The following is a 20,318-nucleotide window of genomic DNA, read 5'->3' as shown; positions in this document are numbered from 1 at the left end:
CCCTGTGAGGTCTCAGCTCCCACGCTGAATCCAGGCTGCTCTGAGGCTCCGTTTCTGCAGAGGGCAAGAAGTTAGTGTTACAGGCCCCTTCTGAGCTTGGGCCCAGCACTATGGCACCACGTCAAATCCAGTACTGCTCCCAACACTGTCCAGCTCCGCTGCTGGCAGGATCTCTTCCCATTCCTTTCATTCCCTGCCTCTCCTCCAAGGAGAAGCTCTGCATTGTTCCCATGCTGGGAATTGAACCCAGGCTGCTTAGGTGAAAGCCAGGAATCCTAACCACTGGACCACATGGGACTTCCATTACATATTTACATGTTCATGTTCAATAACACAATTAAACATAGCCATTCAAAGTAGCCATTCAAAAAACATCAAAAACAGACTTCAAAGAGAAATTGCAGAGTTACAATTGATTTGCAAACTTAATGTCATTAATTTGAGCTTGAAGAGGGACTGGGAGTGGCTGGCTCACTACAAAAGCAATTTTCCCTCTCTTGATATTGACATCTCCCTGTCAATTACTGGGAGAGAACCACATCCACTGAATTAACCTTCAACATAGGTTCTCCCCTTGTACAGTAACTCCCTTCATGTCATGTTCCAATATATATTTATGCCTCTATCTGCAATTTTCACTCCATGCATCTGAAGAAGAGAGCTTTTTACCCACGAATGCTTGTGTCCAAAAAAATCTGTTAGTTCTTAAGGCGTCACCGGACTCCTCATTGTTTTTGTGAAATAAAAGCAAAATGCACTCTAAGCTGATCTTAACCCTTTCAATGCCCTTACAAACTTAGATGCTTCTCCCCACAGGCCGGCTGGTGGCTTTTCAGCCAGGCTCTCCCCTTTCGTCAGCGCTTCAGTTGCTTGGTGTGGGGGTGTCTGTAGATGTAGATGGACGAGAGAGACAAAGCATGGCAAATGTCTCTGCTTTTATCATGTCCTTTCTTCCCTCTTGGCTTTGCTCCCCCTTCAGAGTCAGGTGAGCATCACTGCGTCTCTCCAAGCAAGTCTGAGCAATTCCCCTGGGGTGTCCTCATACAGGTGAGTCTTGCATTGTAGCTCCTTTGCTGGACAATGGCTGTTGATGGGTTGTTTGACACCCTGTCCGGGTGTTGGTTACTTTCCTTGCTGTCATCACTGGGGAGCTAATATTTGGCTGACTCCTCCACTTTACAGCATAGTGACAACCACACTGCACAATTCTCATAACTTCATATGCATGAATGGTAAACATCTATGGGTAGAGAAATGACTTTCAGCAGATCATATCCTTTCCCCTGATGCCTTACAAGTCATGCTCTATATGTAAGATCACGATTATAGGAAATTGAGGAATATGGGGGTTACAGCACACTCCCCCAAAGGTACAGAATGTCACACTGAGATTCTATTTTCATTTGTTATGTAACAGCATTAAAGAGATCCAATGACTGACCAATGGCATGTTCAAGTGCTAAAATAGCAAGCGCTGTTGATCTCTCATTGGCCATCAGTGACTAAAGATGTGGTTTAATGAACGGGAGCTTCAAGGCGAGGGTGGCTCTGTCCACTGCCTTCCATTGTGCTGCTGGGCACCAAGTCCCTGTTGGCCAAAATGTGAAGCTGGGAGAAGAGAGTGGGGTAGCAAGCGGTGGCAGAACTTCTGCCACCAGAGTCTAGCTGCCCAACTTCCTCCTCATACTGCTAGGCCCCCGTCGCCTTCAGGTAACACAGGAACTAAGGCAGGAATAGGGTGAGGAAACAAGTAAAGCTGAGCAAGAAAGGCAAAAGTGAATCTTGTCTTCATGGGCTGCTCACAATGACATCATTTTCTGTGCCACAGCTGACAAAAACATCCCAGACAGAAAAATCTGTCAAGTGTTATCAAGAAACCAAGATTTTTAATAAGTGGATGTAAAGAGAAACACAGGAAGAATTAAACTACCAAAACTTAAACCTGCTGCAGTATGTATCTTATTTGATAGCATACAGAAGATGAAGTGGACTAAGCAGTAATAGTGGCAAACCTCAACACTACTTAGTCACAGCAGGAAGTTAAACAGCCTCAGTTTAAGGAAGTGATGATAAAGATGCCTTCCTCTCTGCCTTTGAGAAGGCCTGCAATGTGCACCAGGTTGACCCTGAAGACAGGCTTCAGCATCTCACTCCCTTACTGGGTCCCAAAGCCACACAGTTCAGCCAGATGGATGAGGTGGAAGCAGGGGACTATGAACTGTTCAAACAAGCCCTGCTGTGCGAGTTTGAACTAACCTCCGAGGCACACAGGAAAAGGTTCCTGAGTGTGCAAAAGACCCAGGGGATGACCTATCTGGAACTGGTCATGCGGATGGGAGAAATACACCCACAAGTGGGTGAATGAGGCTGAGGCCCAGACCAAGGAGGACAGGATTGAACTAATGGGGCTGGAGCGACCTGTCCCTCTGACCTGAGGATGTGGTTTGTGGACAAGAGGCCGAAGGACCTGAGCCACACAGGGCTGCTAGCTGATGAGTTTGTAGACAGCAGGTCGAGATATTGAATGGAATCCCAGGGAGACAGGCCCACATCGGTGCAGAAGGGGAATCACCCAGAGGCTTCCCTGAAGGAATTGTCAGATAAATCCCTCCCGAGAGGCACAGCCAATACCAGAGCTGACCGACCAGCCTCAGGGGACTAACAGGACCTGAGATATAATTACTCTGAGCAGAGGGGTCACAGATGGGCCTGGTGTCAAAAGCTCAGGGACAGGATGAGCAAACCGAGCCCTCACAGGCTTAACTGGATGGGAACCCAGCCGGAGGAGAGGTGAGCTCCCCAGGTGGAAGGGGCTGGCAGTTTAGCAATGGCCCAAGAGAGAGGAGTCTCTCAGGCCAGCTCCTCAGGGAGGCTCGATGCTCTGGATTCAAAGTTCTCAGTGTACAGGGTGGGTGTGGGGCAACCCATGAGGAGCAAGTGCCTCATTTCCCTGGAGGTGGATGGAAAGCAGGTCACTGGGTAGTGGGACATGGGCGCTGAAGTGACGCTGACCCGACCTGAGGTGGTGGGCCCAAACCGAGTGGTGCCCAACACCTACCTAACCCTGATGGGCATGTGTGGACCACCAATTAAGGTACCCTTGGCAAGGGTACATCTGAAATGAGGGGCCAAGGAGAGGCCTAAGGAATGTGAAGATGCAACATCACTTCCCAACTGAGGTGCTGATGGAGGGTGACCTGGCAGCCCTCAGAGCACCCTAGTTATCACCTGTAGCCGGAGCCAGCAAAGGGCACTCTGCCCTGACGCTGGGGGCCATGCCCTGCCGGGGGCGCAGGTCCCTACCCTGGTGGGAAAGGAGTCACCAGGGACAGGACTTGGTGGGTCTGTGGCCTTGGAACCAGCCACTGAGAGGGAGCAGGTCCCCATCCCTTTCCCAGCCGCTGAATTCCAGGCTGAGCTGCAGAAGGATCGCTTCTTAGAGAAGCTAAGGGAACTTGCTGGCCACAGCACAGCGAAACCTCTGGGGTAAGGCTGCTGGGAAAGATTCCTGTGCTAGTGTAATGATGCTGGTTCTAGCGGGACCTAACTGAGAGTGCCAATTCAGGACAAATTGCTTAAAACAGGGCAGTTACAGCCCAAGGCTGGGGGTTTTCCACCTCTAAGGCAAACCAAACCAGCCTGACAGAGAGGACTTTGGTTTCACCCCACTGGCTAACCACAAGTCACACAAGCAATTCCCTTAGGCACTCTAGTTTCTCAGTATCATCACCAGTGCCACTTGTTATGGGGACAAATGGTTATGAAACCAGCATCCCAGAAAAAAAGGTTCTCTTCATCCCAAAGGACCAAGCCCCAGACCCATGTCAATATACAAATCAGATCTTACCCACAAATCATGCTGTTGCCAATCCTTTAGAATCTAAAGGGTTATTCATAAAAGGAAAAAGATAGAGATGAGAGCTAGAATTGGTTAAATGGAATCAATTACGTACAGTAATGGCAAAGTTCTTGGTTCAGGCTTGTAGCAGTGATAGAATAAACTGCAGGTTCAAATCAAGTGTCTGGAATACATCCACAGCTGGGATGGGTCATCAGTCCTTTGTTTAGAGATTCTGTTTGTAGCAAAGTCCCTCTGAAGGTAAGAAGCAGGACTGAAGACAAGATGGAGATGAGACATCAGCCTTTTGCAGTCTTTTCAGGGTGTAAGAACACCACTTTGTCCTTACTGTGGAAAATCACAGCAAAATGGAGTTTGGAGTCACATGGACAAATTACTGAATCACAAGGCATATCTGCCTTCTCTCAGTGGGTCACTTATATAGCTGATGGTCCTTAATGGGCCATCAAGCAGGCTAGGCAGAGTGACACCAACTTGTCTGTGGAGGTCACCCAGAAGCATAACAGAAGTTTGAAATACAGATAGTATAGAGCCAATATTCATAACTTCAACTACAAAAATGATACACATATACAGATAGCATAACCAGCAAACCATAACCTTGTCTTATATAAAGGGGGTCAAATAGGGTATCTAAGGTTTGGTGCCACTACAGGACTTTGGTTGCAACAATGATCTATACGGTCCCAGTTCATGTCAATAATGTCACAGGGAGAAGGGATTCCTGTATCGGGAATGGGCTCCCCAAGGGGAAGTGGAACCGTGGGGGATCAGGAGACAGCTAGTGGTCCCCCAGAAGTACTGCCACAGGCTACTGTACCTGGCCCATAATATCCCTCTCTCAGGACACCAGGGAATCCAGTGCACCAGGCAGAGGCTGCTACAGAACTTTTTACTGGCCCAGGATATTTGATGCCATCCAGCAGTACTGCATGTCCTGCGACCCCTGCCCGAGGGTGGGGAAGGCCTGGGAGAAAGGGAAAGCAACTTTGGGGCCCCAGCCCAACATAGAAGAGCCTTTCCAGAAAGTGGCCCCCTCAGCAAAGCAACCCGTACAGGGAAAGAATACAATCTGGTGGTGGTAGATTTAGCTACTCACTGTCCTAAGGCTGTGGCCTTGTCCTCTATTGAGGCAGACACTGTGGCAGATGCACTGATGACAGTTTTCAGCAGAGTGGGGTTCCCCAAGGAGGTCCTTACAGACCAGGGCTCCAATTTCATGTCAACTCTGCTCCAGTGCTTGTGGGAGAAGCGTGGGGTCTGATACAGCTGGACTTCAAGCATATCACCCTCAGTCCAACCGTCTGGAGAGGAGATTCAATGGGACGCTAATGATGATGCTGAAAACCTTTATGAACCAGTACCCACAGGACTGGGACAAGTATTTACCCCACTTGCTGTTCACGTACTGAGAAGTGCCCCAGGAATCAACCATGTTCTTTCCTCTTGAGTTGTTGTATGGGAGGAAAGTGAGGGCACCCCTGCACTTGCTGAGGGATGAATGGGAGGGGAAGGCCTCCTCTGATGGAAAAATCGGAGGTGGAATATGTACTCACTTTCCTGGAAAAGCTCACTGAGCTCATGGACTTGTCCAGGGAAAATTTACTCTAGGCCCAAGGGAAGCAAATAGGTGCCCTCTCCTATGCTACCAGGGACCAGGTGACAGTTCTCATTCTCGTGAGAAAGAGAAACTACAGGCTGCTGGGGATGGGCCCTTTAAGGTCATCAAGCAGCTGAATATGGCAATCTATGTAGTGAAACCCTTGCAGACAGAGTCCATGAAAATGTTACATTTCTTCTGGGATGATAAGAACCTCAGCAGCTGAACACATCTTGATGAAACTTATTCAACATAAGAATGGCCATACTGGGTCAGACCAAAGGTCCATCTAGCCCAGTACTCTGTCTTCCAGCAGTGGCCAATGCCAGGTGCCTCAGAGGAAATGAAGAGAAAAGTAATCATCACGTACTCTACCCCATCGCCCATTCCCAGCTTCAGGCAAACAGAGGCTACAGACACCATCCCTCTATCCAATAGATTTTGCAATTTAAAGCAGATTCAGCCTGTCCCTTAACTGTCATCATAAAGACACATGCGGGACATGCACATTAAAGAAGCAATCTGCTACAAATAAGTGGAACAACTTTTACATTTCTACCTTTCTTGCGTGACTCTCAGAGCCAAATGTTTAACAGACCTCCTTAAAGACTTCCTCAACATTTGTAGGCAGATTTTAGTTACATATAGTTTCTGGATTTGCATAAGACTTTGTGCAGATGCTGAGGTTTGGCCATAAAAGATCTGTTAGCTAGCACTCAAAGAGGAAACTAAAACGTACTTCTAAAGCAGATAGGTAATTTATTTACTGGCTTTGAAATACTGGTTCCACCTCTTCAGTATCTACTGCCTGTCCATTAGATATTTTTGTTAGTGACCTTCTGGGAAGGGCTACTTTTATAAATAAAATATTTGCATGCCAAGAAGAGACACCATCAAGGTGAGTTGTCCTAATTCCCTACAACAAAGTTATCATGTATATATTAAATTGAGGGGAAAAACAATCAATAAAGAAACCGATTTTTGTTTTCTACTTCCAGATATGCATAACAGAAGCAGGAAACAATCCCCCTGCCCATCCCAGATGAAGCCCTGGCTGCAGCAATACATGCCTTTACCGTCCACTCTACTTCCTCAATCAGCCCAATCTAGATGAAGCTTCAACTGGTCCAGCATGCTGGAACTACTCCTGACAGCATCATTTTGGCAACAGCTTTTAGGCCATATTCAATGCCCTGCAGTGTCTCTTCAGTGCAAGATTTGCTTTCAGGTCCTACCCCTTATCTATAAAGCTCCAATAATGGGAGTGAGATCAGGGGCTCTGTGCAACCCTTCAAGAACATACCAATCCACACAAAAAAATATGACCAACAGAGCTTGGAGGGGAAAAAGCAACACTCACTGGTCAAGTTACACTTCCCTCTGGAGCTGAGATCCCTTGCCTGTGGAGCATCCGTCTGCTGGAGATCAGGAAAAGCCCATATATTTTACAAAATAAAATGCTAGAATATCCTTGGTCTGCCCCCAGTAGAGGACAATGGGGCAAACTTGAAAATGTTTCCCATTCTATAAATACACAATATACCCCATAGGGCTCATTTTCTATACAGCAATGAATAATTCTTTTTTTTTGTTTGTTTTTTTAATAATGGTGTTGCCACCTATATAAAGTACTATGGGGATGGTGGTTTTACTAATAGTTAGGGTAGATAAATACTCTGCAGTAGCTGGACATGGCACCAGCTGCACAATTACCTAGTGCTTTTATTTTGTGAATTAGATTGGGGAGATGTGATCATTTATTTGGGGTTTATTTTCTCATTTGGGGAAACGCAGCTTGCTATGCCAGTGAGCAAATGAGTCAGGTGATCTCAGGTTCCTGTGCATGTATGGAATAGGCACATGCATGTATAGAAATGAACTGATATCTGCATGGCTATGTTCTGCTTCACCCCACCCTCCTACTTCTTTCATAGATTCTAGGACTGGAAGGGATCTCGAGAGGTCATTGAGTCCAGTCCCCTGCCCTCATGGCAGGACCAAATACTGTCTAGACCGTCCCAGAGAGACATTTATCTAACCTACTCTTAAATATCTCCAGAGATGGAGATTCCACAACCTCCCTAAGCAATCTATTCCAGTGTTTACCCACCCTGACAGTTAGGAACTTTTTCCTAATGTCCAACCTAAACCTCCCTTGCTGTAGGTGGAGCCCATTGCTTCTTGTTCTATAACTGGAGGCTAAGGTGAACAAGTTTTCTCCCTCCTCCCGATGACACCCTTTTAGATACCTGAAAACTGTTATGTCCCCTCTCAGTCTTCTCTTTTCCAAACTAAACAAACCCAATTCTTTCAGCCTTCCTTCATAGGTCATGTTCTCAAGACCTGTAATTATTCTTCTAGCTCTTCTCTGGACCCTCTCCAATTTCTCCACATCTTTCTTTTGCTGTCCAGCGTGTTGAGAGTGACAAACACACAAGCATTCCTGAAACAAGCAGGTCAAGACTTCAGACGGGTAGTGAACTGGTAAAAAAAGGAGTATTTAAGAAAGCATATAATTACAGGAAACTTTAAAGTACAGAGTTTTTGGAGGGAGTAGCTAAATCAGGGCTAATGAAAGAGAGTCATTTAGACATCCATGCATACCTGGTTGGATGGTCTCTATACTATGCTGTTTAAGACCCTCTATCAAGACCTTCCAGGGCTTGGCATTTATACCTGGGAAGAGGAAGAGTTCTGCTCTTAGGTTGAAATAATTCTGGGAAATGTAGTTCAGGAAATGACTACAATCATTTTAATTAGCTGAATTGCAGCATCAAGTCTGTTCTGTTATCCTGAGCTATGTCTCAGAACTGTTCTACCATAAAAGATCCCACATTCTGTCTGCCTTTGAAGAACATAATTAGGGCATTGACAAACCTTTAGCATCAGATTTTCCAAAGGCTACAATGGTGGAAGCACTTTTGAAAGTCTGACCACTTCACTAAAGCACCCAAATGGGAACTGAGCTCTTGAAAATGTGGCAACAAGGGATCAATGCTGCTACAGCACACACTTTTAGTATCTTATTTGGAAAGTTTCCCACTGAAGTCAGGGGGACGACTTGTGGAATAAAAGTACTGCTCAGTGAAAATAAAGGGGAGAGGAAGCCAGCCTTTAATGAGCAGAATGTGCCTTTTCTAGTTTGAAGTTTATTTATTGTTCCAAGGCAGCACAATCTATGTAGAATAAAGAAATAAAGACACACCACATTTGGGCTAGGCCAGGAGCTAAGTAAATTCAAAGCTTACTAACAATACTTATCCCATCCAAAAAAGAAGTTTCAAGTAGGCAATCTTTGATTTCATTTTGTATGAAATTTCTTCCAAAGGACTTATGGAATATGGAAATAAAATTTCAAATGCAAGTGGAACCTGCAATTATTCCCCACACTGCCTTAACCTTGGATCCAATATGGACAAAGTAAATCACTTCATATTAATTTCTTGCTGAAAGAACCACTTCTGCAGATAGGGATATGGCAGCACATGTACTCACACAATATCAAAGTGGCCAAGGACAGTCAGTCGTTTACTGTTTGCCAGAGGCGCTATCATCAGTGAGACTGCCTTGGAAGGAAGAAGGAGCTGGATGTAGACTAGGGCTGAGATACAGTGCTTGCCATGAGGTGTAGAAAAAAAAACAGTGGACAAGGAAAACTACAAAAATATAGTTGTTTCAGACATGCTGCAGTTAAAGTAATGTAAGAAAAAGCATTGTAACAGGGTTTACTCACCACTCTGCACTTCCTTATGGCCAGGCATGGCATCACAGTCTCCTTGTAGGGTAGCAGCCCTTGTCAACAGTCACTCTGGGGCTGTGGTGGTTTCTTTCAGATAACTCATCCCTCCAGCCAGGGCACAGTCTTTAGCCCATTCCTTCCAGGGTCAGCTATCCAAACTAAAGATCAAAACTATCTAACAGAAATAAAAAGCTTCCACCCTCTCCACAGCTCTTCTTCAGCAAGGTCACATTCAGCCTGTAGCCCCCTTGCTGGGCTCAGCTTCCCTTCTACATCACTTCCTTGGGGCTGGTAGAGGAATCCAGTCCCAACCTCAATTCTGGGTTACAGCCCAGGGCCCTGTACTGCACAGCTACATCAAATCCTCTACCCATATTGCAGTTTTCCCTGCACTATTTCCTTCCTTCCTTCCTTCCTCACCTCTTTCCTTCCCTTCCCTTCTGGGTCTCCAAATCTGTTCCCTGATTATCCCAGGTACCTCCTTGCTCACTCAAAACCCTGCAGGCATCTTCTGACTCCCAGCATTTTCTTTCCTCCAGCCCTTCCTCAGCTGGGCCCACTCAGCAGTTAAACCTGAAATAACCTAATTTCTCTCAGGTGGACCCATTCTGTAATCAGGGCTGGTTTAGTCAGGGGCTCTCTATTATCATCTCCCAGCTCTGGATGATCTCTGAGTGTTGATCTCTCTCTCTCTCTCTCTCTCTCTCTACTCTCTCCATATATATATATATATAAATGCCAGCCAACAGTGCCATGCTGCATTCCATGAGCTGAGGATCTGGCCCATTGTTCTCATGTTGGGCCAGACTCTGCCACCCTTATGTTGACTAGTACAATACCCCACAAGCAACCCCCATTGAAATCAGTGTTAGGAGAGTGAGGTATTACTCAGTGTGAGTAGGGGGGCAGAATCTTGCCTATTATTTCTAACTATTCACATAGCAATGTATTCACTATACACATAGCAATGTAAATTAAAGGCTGTGTTCTAAATACTACACTTTTACAAGTAGATTTTCTGCCTGCCTAATGCAGCTGCCATCTTGTCCTTAAGATACAGCATGTTACAGTCACTGTGTTTTCTCTGTCATGGAAAATTTCTATTTGTTCAATCTTTGGGCCCAATTCTGAGACGTGCTGAGCACCCACTAGTTCAGTGGGAGATCAGGGTGCTCAGGACCTTGCAGGAAGCAGTTAGTGCCTATCAGGGTTAAGCCCTTTCTTTAATATTTTTCCTTGACCTGAATGAAAACTAATCTAGACTGAAGAGTATGTTTTACTCTGTGAGTATGAGCATGAAAAACATCGTTCCCGTGACTTAGAATCACCTTTGTCATACCCTGTGGTGGTTCATTACCTTATGTAAGTTTTTGTGTTTAGGTAACAACTATAGCACCTCTGCCTTATCTATTTATGTCCTTCTGCTTGTACGTCAGTCTGTGTTGTGTCCTGTCTGCCATATCAGTGCACTTCCATTTTCTCATACATTATACAAAGAAGTATCTGACAGATGTTCAAAGAGCAGATTTACACCATACAGATTTATACATAGGGAGACTCGATGCATTCTGATTCACATATTTAGCATATCTTTTTGAAAATCATAACGTTTCAACATAGAAGATAGTTTAACATTTCATTATTTTGCAAATGTCAGTTGCATACATGCTATAAATATCTGTGCATTTGACTATCACCAGCATGAATACACAGTCAAGTATTTGAAAACAATCACCTTGCTAGGTATGAAATTGTTCTTTTGTGTAAGGAGTTGTGTTGAAGGATTGCCATGTTGTCAGACATTCAGATGAATATAGGCCAAGATGAGCTTGTCTTTTAGCCAAAAAGTTCCCCAAGGTTGGAAAGTCCCTTGAGGGAAATTAGGATTAAAGGGGTTTATTTGATGACCCTTCCATGTTATCTAGCACAGTTTTGGTCTAACAGGGAGATGAAGCTGTCCATAAAAGGAAAAGTACAGGTAAGCTTGACACAGACCAAGAGAGAGGAAAAAGAGAAGAAATGATGTGGGAAATATGCCAAGAATTTTGTTGTGGTGCCATAATTGTTAGATGAACAGTAGGCATAAGGGAAATATAGAAGATAATTATTTAGACCTAGTTTGAAGATCTGTTATTTTCTAAAAGGTATTTATGGACTGGACAGCCCAACAGCGTTTGGCATTTTAGAAAATCTCTAGCTTTGTGAAACAGTTTTTATGATGGTGACAGTGTTACCTGGGGTTCTTTCAACCCAAAGCTCTTGGTAACTTTTACTCTCTGCGAGGTGGTGTCAGAAAATAAATCTGGGGAGACACTGCCGTCTGACTGATAGATGGCTGGCAGAACCAGGACTACACAAGAGTGCTTTCACTTAAAGCTAAGCGGCAGCCCGTCTGCCACTGGGAAATGCAAGATGCATCCAGAGGGAGAGTCCCATCCTGAAGAGTCCCACTACCTCAAACTTTTCCCCTTATTTTAGACATTAGTAACACAATGACATGTCCCTTAAAGAAAATTTGTTAAGCAAGCAGTTTCAGTGGTCAAGAAAGAGGTTTTCTTCTGATTGTTGATTAACCAAGTGTGGGTTTTTCCCAGAGTTTGCAGCCTTGAAGTCCTAATAGATATTCCTGAGGGCACATCCTACTCTTCTAAAATGCATGTATCTGCAACTTCAACCCAATTCTTATCAAGAAGGACACAGGGTCAAGTTGCCCTTTCTGTGGCACCCAAATCCCCCTTCCCTCCTGCCTTGGTCAAGCTAAGGCTGTTCCATGGTTACTTTATGGCCTGCTGACTTGGCTGCTCTTAGCAATAAGCAATAGTGGTTTAAGGCACTTTCCTGATTCTGAAATCTCCCCGTACAGCAGGACAAAAATCATTACAGTGTCAAGTGGAATGGCAAAAACATCCTCCCCAAAACCAAAACGGTGGAACAGTAAACTGGGTGCCTTGTATAAATATATAGCAATAAACATGAAGAAAAAAGAACCTAAAAATTGTGAAAAAAAAACCACCACAAGAAAAATATGTATTTCACTTTCTGTGCTTTTTGACAGGTGGGATATGAATTTCCTCCACGGTTAAGAATCAAAAACAGATAAAAAAATCAGTAGGTGTGCTTCTTCCAGGTCCAGTTATAAAGTAGCCAAAATCTCATGAGCAGGTCTAAAAATGGGATTTTTTTTTTAATGAAAAGAGTTGGTGCCACCTCTGGCCTTGCTGACTTTCTTGGTTTCCTGTAGATGCCAACAGACTAGGCAACAACAGTCTATTTGGATGATCTACATCTGCTTTTTTTATCCTATGCTTTTTCCAAGTTTAGTCATTACTGATGAGCAGTTTACATAAAGCCTCTGAAGACAGTATGTAAAAGTGAAGAGTTAAAATGGCCTGCTTGAAGAGAGGTTACATCAAGTTGCTTCTATGCTTTGGCTGGGCCAATGTTTTTCTTGCCTATTCTGTCAAAGTAAAGTGTCTACATTTTATATGCTAACATCTAGTGTTTTCATTAGAGCAATTTTCCCCCCTCAGCAGGTCATCCAAGTTTGGGAAATAAAGAAAAACCATGATGCTACTTGTTTGTATTATAGTGTAATATACCACCATTTTCAATCTTGTGTGGCACATTATCGAATGCAATAAAGTATGGGATCCTATCTGGGTTAGCCTCACTCCATATCGGTTTTGCAGTTTTGACAACAAACTGATTTGCCTTGGTGCTTCAGAATAGTTAGCGTGCACTCTGCTTGATCTTTGCTTTAGAATTAGGCAAGAAAAAGTGGTCAGACAAAAGGATAAAATAAGATGGCATGGATATGGAATTGACAATTTTGCCATTAGTCAAACATGCAGCATTTTTAGTTCATGACCACGCACATACATTATGCCCTGTGCAGAAGATGACAACTATGTATTAGCAACTTGGAATGCATTAGCTGGTGCATAGCTTTGCCCCCTTGTTTGTGAACAACATTTCCTTGGGCAATGTAGTAGTGTGGGGCATCTGGACTGCACTGTTTAACATTCTCTTGAGCACAAGATAGATACCCTGTACTTGGGGAAAGGATCACCACACCTTATTCTGGCCCTGTATATGCCTAGTCCTGAGAACTCCCAAGTTATTGCTTTGTTAGGTGGAGCATTTGGTTTCCATTGCTATTAGTCATTAAACTACCCTGATTATCCAAGGATCCAGGATTGTTCATTCTAATCCAATGTGTTCAAATACATTTGAAAAATTTGGTAAAAGGTTGTAAATAAGGATTAAAAACAAATCAACACTTGAGCTTTTTTCTTAAGCTTGAGAACATGCTATACATTTTACATCTTAAGTTCATCTACTGCTGCTTATCTACCACATGTCATCACTGCTTATGACATTAGAAACAACTTGCTATGGAAGTTATTAGGTCAGAGAAAGGGGAAGATTATGGTATGCAAATATCCTTAGCAAGAAAATGAGGCAAGAAATACAGAATACATGGGGCCAAATGGTGCCACCTCTCAACAAGTCTAAAACAACTTGCTTTGGGTGAAATATTTAACCCCTTAGCCTGCTGGGTTGGAGTGGAATAGCTGCACTGGTGCTCTTGTGGTATAGACAAAGGGGGTTCCTATACACCTCATACGTTGAATGTCACCTACTGCAGCACAGACCTGTCTAGTGGCTACACCCGCAGCCCTCCATTCTGTTGCAGAGAAAGGGATGACAGAGTCCAAGAGGCATAGAGACTTCCCAGCACACACCCTGCTTTCAGCACAGTACAGCTATTCTGCTTATATTCTGCTTTCATTTATAAACAGAGGGTAGGGCAGCGTGTGTGACTTAATGTAGTGGTTAATTAGTTTCTAAAATGTTTGGGAGGTTTTCTACTCTAGGAGGTGCCAGCTTTCATTCTTTTACACAGCAAAACTGAGCAAAATTGAAAAACATGTCATCTGAACTTGTGGGGTCTTGCCCAAGAAAAGCAAGTATGTCTTAGACCACTTCACCTATTTACATAGTAGAGATAGTCTTCCTTTGTACAGCTTATAGCATATCTAGAGTATCTTATATCCTGAGAGGCAGGACTGAAGGACATAGGCCTGGGAAAGACTTCTGTAACCACATTTTCAGTGTGTATATTTTCCTCACATAATGTGCCTGAACTGTTTTAAGCATTTTGCTCAATTTTACATAAGATGGTTACATCTTTACAAAAGGAAATATGATCTTAAGTATAATGTACATGTACAATGTAGCATGTGCAATATAAAGTGCTGCTTCATGGCCAATGCAATGTTATGACAAATATATGCATATGGGACTCAGTTATGGCTCTAAGAGTGGGAGGGGAGCTGCACTGCCTGAGTGGTGGAGGTACAGAACGTCACACCATGAAAATATTCCATTTCTTCTGGGAGGATTAGACCCTCAATAGCTGAACACATCTTTATGAAACTGTCGGTCAGAGGCAGCAGTGGCCCTGGCCTTGCGGCCAAGCAAGTCAGTACATAGAGCTTTCCTCTGGCTGACTTCTTATGGAAAGGACCAGAATATCCACGGCTACATGCTGAAATGGAAGCTCAATTACGGGGGGTGGGTAGAGTGGGGCCTTGATCTGGTCATACTGCACCTGAGAGCCATACAAACTCTTCTTCAACGTCTAAATTCTTCATTACCCCTACAGTGCAGAGGAGAACCTCCTGACAATCATTCCATCACATTGTTTTTAAGCTGTGCTACGTAGAAGAACCTTTTAATGTTCTTAAGAGCTATGTGATGTTATCCATCATCTATGACTTTAGGTCTTCCTGTGGGAAAGCCAACCACAGGTAGATAAAAAGGGAGGAAAACACAACTAATACATCCCCACTTAAGCTCACCCTTATCATCTCACTAGCAGGCAGGAGGAAACAGTTTGCCCCACTTTCATCATAGAAATAGATGATGTGATGGCTTCTGCACAGCACACAAAATCTTTCCACACAGAGCACCCAAGTGGCTGCATCACTTCTAGGGCCTAGTCAGACCTGCCTTCCAGTCCCTGTCAGTGTGGTTCCATTACAGCCACCTTGCCAGGGCTGCCCCAGGCTTGAATAACGGGTGCTGGGGGTGGAAAGCTCAAGTAATGAGTGACAAAAAGAATGGTCTCATTCATATACTGCATTTGCTTTCAGTACCCCGCAACATCTTCCCCTGGTATTTCACCCTGGTGTGGCATACAGATGCCCAACATCCCTGGAAAGTCATGGGAGAATGGGGACCATAATCCAGGACAATCTAGTGGCTCTGGTAAGTCTATTTTCTCTGCTTTGCAGAGTGTCTTTCAAAAATTTGAAGCTAAAATCTCAAGTTTCTTATAAAAGTGCAGGAAGACTTGGGAGACTCTAACCAAATTAGTATGCACAAAAATGTTTTCATAGATTTTTCATGTGATTTTTCTTATTTAATTTCAGTGTTTCCTTCTAGAATTAAAACACATTTCCCTGCCATGATGGAAACTCCAGCGCAAAAGTCTGTGCTAGGGCTTGAGAACCAGACAATGAAATGTGACCACAGGAAGTGAAGATAATTAAATAAACTAGAAGAATGTTCCTGCCCAAACTGAGGAGAAGGCAAATGTTAAAAGAGAAGGAACCAGGAAAAATGGTGAACACTGAATTTTATTTTATTTTTTAATTATTTGAATTCTTTCATCCCAGGGACACAATTGGTAAAAAATACAAAATGGGACTTCTCTGCATAACCTCCTTCTGACCACATTATAAATCATAGTCATCCATGTGGGTACCTCTCTAGCATGTTACTATACTAATTGCTCATCCTGTTTTATAAATTAGTCTCCATTTTTCACTATTGTCACTATTGGAGTGATCAACAGGACATGATATTCACACTTTCCAACTGCAACTATTCATCAGCTATAGCATGTATATAAAGACCTGGAAATAAACAATGAGTTAAGGTTTCATTTTCTCAGAGCATTCTAGCTCCTGTGGTTTCACAGAAGGAAAATACTGATGGTTTGTGCTGTCTACATTTTAAATGTGCCTTCTAAATTGGAAGAAATGGTTAAAGTTGAGATTTGCCAACATTTCTGGCAGGACTACCTCTTTCCTCCCATATTTACTTCCTCCATGTCTAGCAACGTTTAAATATTCCTAAACTATTTCTGTCTCTTAAATGAAGGAGTTTATGAATAGGAAGTGTACTGGCTGATGACTTTGAGGTCTTTTCCGTACCATTTTGGAATTGTGGATGATCTTATATTATAAAAATTAATGTATGATAAAAAGGCTGTATGTGTGTGGATCCAGCATGAGTTAGCAAGGTTGTGTACTGTCATGGGTGGTCACTTTCACAAAAAAGGAGGAGGAAACGTAGTAAAAACTAGAAAACAGCAAGAAAAACAGAAAGAAAAACTCTGAAACCTCCAAGAAGGAAAATGTTGTAAACAGAAAATGATAAAAGAAACATTCTCCAACCAAATACTTAAATTCAGAGACATGAAGGAAAGACACAACGATCTACATAGGAGCCTCAACAAACTCCAGGCTCAAGGTTCCACACAAAGAAAAGGACTGTATAGACATCATCATGTCTTCCAGGTGTTTGCTGCATGTTTGCCTCACACTGCTCTTCTCCATTGAAATCTCATCTCAGCTCTGTACCATGCTTCACTTCCAGCAGAACAAAGTGAACAAAGAGAGCTTGGAGCTTCTGAAGAAAATGAGCAGAATTTTCCCCTCACAATGCATACGGGAAAGGACAGCTTTCAAACCCACCCAGGAAGTTTCCCAACTCCCACTGTTCCAGAAGGATAATGCCAAGATGGCAATGCAAGAGATCCTCCAAGAGATCTTCAACATCTTTAGCAAAAACCTCACCCAAAGTACCTGGGATGGGATTTCTATAGTCAGGTTCCAAAATAGACTTTACCAGCAAATTCAGCAGCTGGAGGCGTGTTTGAAAGCACAGATGGAGAAGGACTTAACCAACCCAGAAAGTGAGGACCTCCAGCACACCAGTTGGAGAGTGAAAGAATACTTTCAGAGGATAGATGCTTTCCTGAAAGAAAAGCAATACAGCCTGTGTGTCTGAGAGATCATTCACGTGGAAATACCCAGATGTTTTGTACTGACTGACAAACTCAACAGAAGCCTTAGTAACTAAGGTACAGTACCAAGCTTTTCCCTGTAGTTAATGACCTAACATTAGTATAATTTTTACAGCTGAACAGAGATAGTGGCTATTTTATATCAGAGGGGTAGCCGTGTTAGTCTGGATCTGTAAAAAGCAACAAAGTACACATATGTGGAATCCTCAGGCACCTCACCAGCACTCTGGTCATCAGATAATGATACTTTCCTCCCTCCCACACCACAAAATACTCTAACTTCAACATATGTAGTGTGTTTCTATGATTATCATCATTGCTATTAATTAATCTGTCCCCATGAGAACTATTTCTAGTATTCCAAGGTTTGAGAAGCTTCCTAGAGACTTTTAAAAAATATTGACATACTAAATGACTTGCGAGCTTATGTGCGGAAAAGTAATTTTCATTTAAGGTTTTGAAATCAATTCAATGAAAATTATATTTTTTCCCTTTGTGTTTCAACTATTTCCTATTTCATTTCAGCTCTGGATGCTGCAACTACTGGGGTTAAAACAGGAGGATGCAATGGAATCCCTCGTCTCTGCTGATTTTTCCCACAATCATTTCTAACACTCCATAATGTTTGACGTGTTATGCAATACATTCACTCTATTATGGAATTTCAGCTGCACAAAGTACATTTCATGTGATAATATTCTGTTCATTTACTCAGTGTTTAAAATGAAAAATGAAGGCTATTGATGCAAAATAGTTACAAGACAATTAAGAATTTTAAAAGAAAGTGTTGGACATTAAACATTGTTGACATTATGTGTTTGCTATATATTTCTATAGTTCAACTCTTCTCTGATCAAATCTCACCTCTGAACTGTAACATGAAGTATAACCACAGTTAAACAGCATAACACGTGAACTGGAACAGCTTCCAAAGAAAGAGGTGTGGATAATTTTCCTATAATGTCAGAACAAAGAGAGATTTCAGGTGGCACCAAGAGGTTCTCAAGTTCTGAGTGTCCCTGACAATCCAAGAAATCTTCCAACATATTTCCTGCTGCTTTTGCAAAAATCTCTCCCAAGCTTCCTGAGATGAGAGTTCAACTCAGAGAGTCCAGCATAGACTCATCAGCCAGCTGGGCATCTGGAGACATGTTTCGTTGCAATGATGGAATGATGGACTCTCTAACAAGAAAGGAAGAAAGGACTTTCAGCTCACCAGGATGAAAGTGAAGAGATATCAATTATTTCCTAGCAGAGAAGCAGTTCAGCCTCAGTGCTGGCAAGAGAATCCAAGTGGAATTAGAAAGTTTTCAACTATAGAACAAACTCACAAAGTTTAGATAGTAAAATACCAACCTTTTAAAAAATACTAACTGAAATAAATTAATATTTTATACATGATGTAAAATGAGATGCAGTGGAATTTTATAAGCTGTTACTACTATTTATTCTATTTGTGCATTGTGGAAATATATTCAGATCATTTTACTGGATTTGTAACACTATATTTATGTCAGTTTACTATTTATTTATTCTTATTTATGACATCATAGGTATTTATTGCTTATAAATAAAATATTATATCATGCAAAATGGGAGCCTCCAACAGTAGTGATTTGTATTAAACACTTACATAAACAAAAACAAACCCCAAACCAAACCAATTCCAACTCTGTAATTGTTCATCCTTAAAACTCCAATTCCAGAAAGTACTTAAGCACATGAGACCCATCCCACTGAATTTCGTGCTTCAAGCTGGGAACACACTTAAATACATTGATGAATCTCAAGTTCACTGGTCTTCCACATGAAAAAAATATGAACTGTGTAATAATTAGTCTTTCCACTGTAACAGACAACACGGGTCTCTACCCCTTTTTCCTCTCTACCCTTTACTAGATTATTTTTTACGAACATCGGTAGTTGTGGATGGTTGATGTAGAAGATGGATATGTAAGGAGAAGCTAGTTTGGTGTTCTCTCCCTACCAGTCAAGTCTGCATGCCCTGCCAAAAACACACCAATTAAACTCATTTGTAACCAGCTTATCTATACCCCCGCAAAATCAGGTTGGCCTGCATTCACACCCCCAACCTAAAATCAATTAAGACTCCATGTATCCAGCTCATCTACACAATATATTTACAAGCAATCATCCCCCCTTTAAGTGTGTGTGCACATGCATTCCCAGCAGATTTGCATGTCCTCTCCTTCCCCGCAGCTGACTCCTTTGTGTGTGCCTAGCCTAGACTAAATTCATTCTTGTGTGCCAGACAGCATAGCTCCTGATAGCTGGGTCAAGTGCACCTTCCTCCAGGGCTGCCCAGAGGATACAGGGGGCCTGGGGTCTTCGGCGGTGGGGGACCCCTGCTTTGGCAGTAATTTGGTGGTGGGGGGTCCTTCCGCTCCTGGACCTGCCGTCAAAGTGCCCCGAAGACTCCCCCTCCTGCCAGCAAATTACCACCGAAGCAGGACCTGGCACTTCAGCGGTGGGTTCTGCTTCTATGGTAATTCACCAATGGGGGGTCCTTCCGCCCCGGAGTGGAAGGACCCCCCAGAGCCGAAGACGCGGAGTAGGAGAAGCTCCGGGAGCCCGGGCCCCATGAAATTTTTCTGAGGCCCTTGGAGCGGATGAAGGACCCTGCTCCAGGGGCCCTGAAAAACTCTCGTGGGGGCCCCTGCAGGACCTGGGGCCTCTGGCAAATTGTTCCACTTATCCCCCCGCCCCGGGTGACCCTGGACAATTAAGATACAGATGAAGATATAACTGAGGAGAAATAGATGCTCTATACAGAGATTAACTTCAGTGCAAATGTTTTATAACCTGTCAGCACCACAGACCTTTTCCCCTCTTTTTTTGCAACTCATCAATCTAAAGTCAACTGGATTAGAATCAGTGACCTCCATCAGAACCTCAGACCTAATCCTTGTCTCTTGGGCATGCACATCCACACAGTGGAAGAGGCCAAGAGAGTCTACTTTTCTGCTGCCAAAGCAGCTGCTAATTCATGCTCCACTGAACA

The 20,318-nt window shown here is 43.2% G+C and overlaps 1 non-coding gene across 1 annotated transcript; it reads right to left on the bottom strand.

Annotated features, from left to right (window-relative positions):
- Positions 1 to 225: 225 nt before the first annotated feature.
- Positions 226 to 297, bottom strand: TRNAE-UUC (transfer RNA glutamic acid (anticodon UUC)). Its single transcript has one exon. It is a non-coding gene; the product is annotated as a tRNA-Glu (tRNA).
- Positions 298 to 20,318: the final 20,021 nt, after the last annotated feature.

The sequence above is a fragment of the Gopherus flavomarginatus genome, unplaced genomic scaffold, assembly GCF_025201925.1.
Source record: "Gopherus flavomarginatus isolate rGopFla2 unplaced genomic scaffold, rGopFla2.mat.asm mat_scaffold_34_arrow_ctg1, whole genome shotgun sequence".
Classification (NCBI taxonomy): domain Eukaryota; kingdom Metazoa; phylum Chordata; order Testudines; family Testudinidae; genus Gopherus; species Gopherus flavomarginatus.
This window is presented reverse-complemented; position numbering and strand designations above follow the sequence as displayed.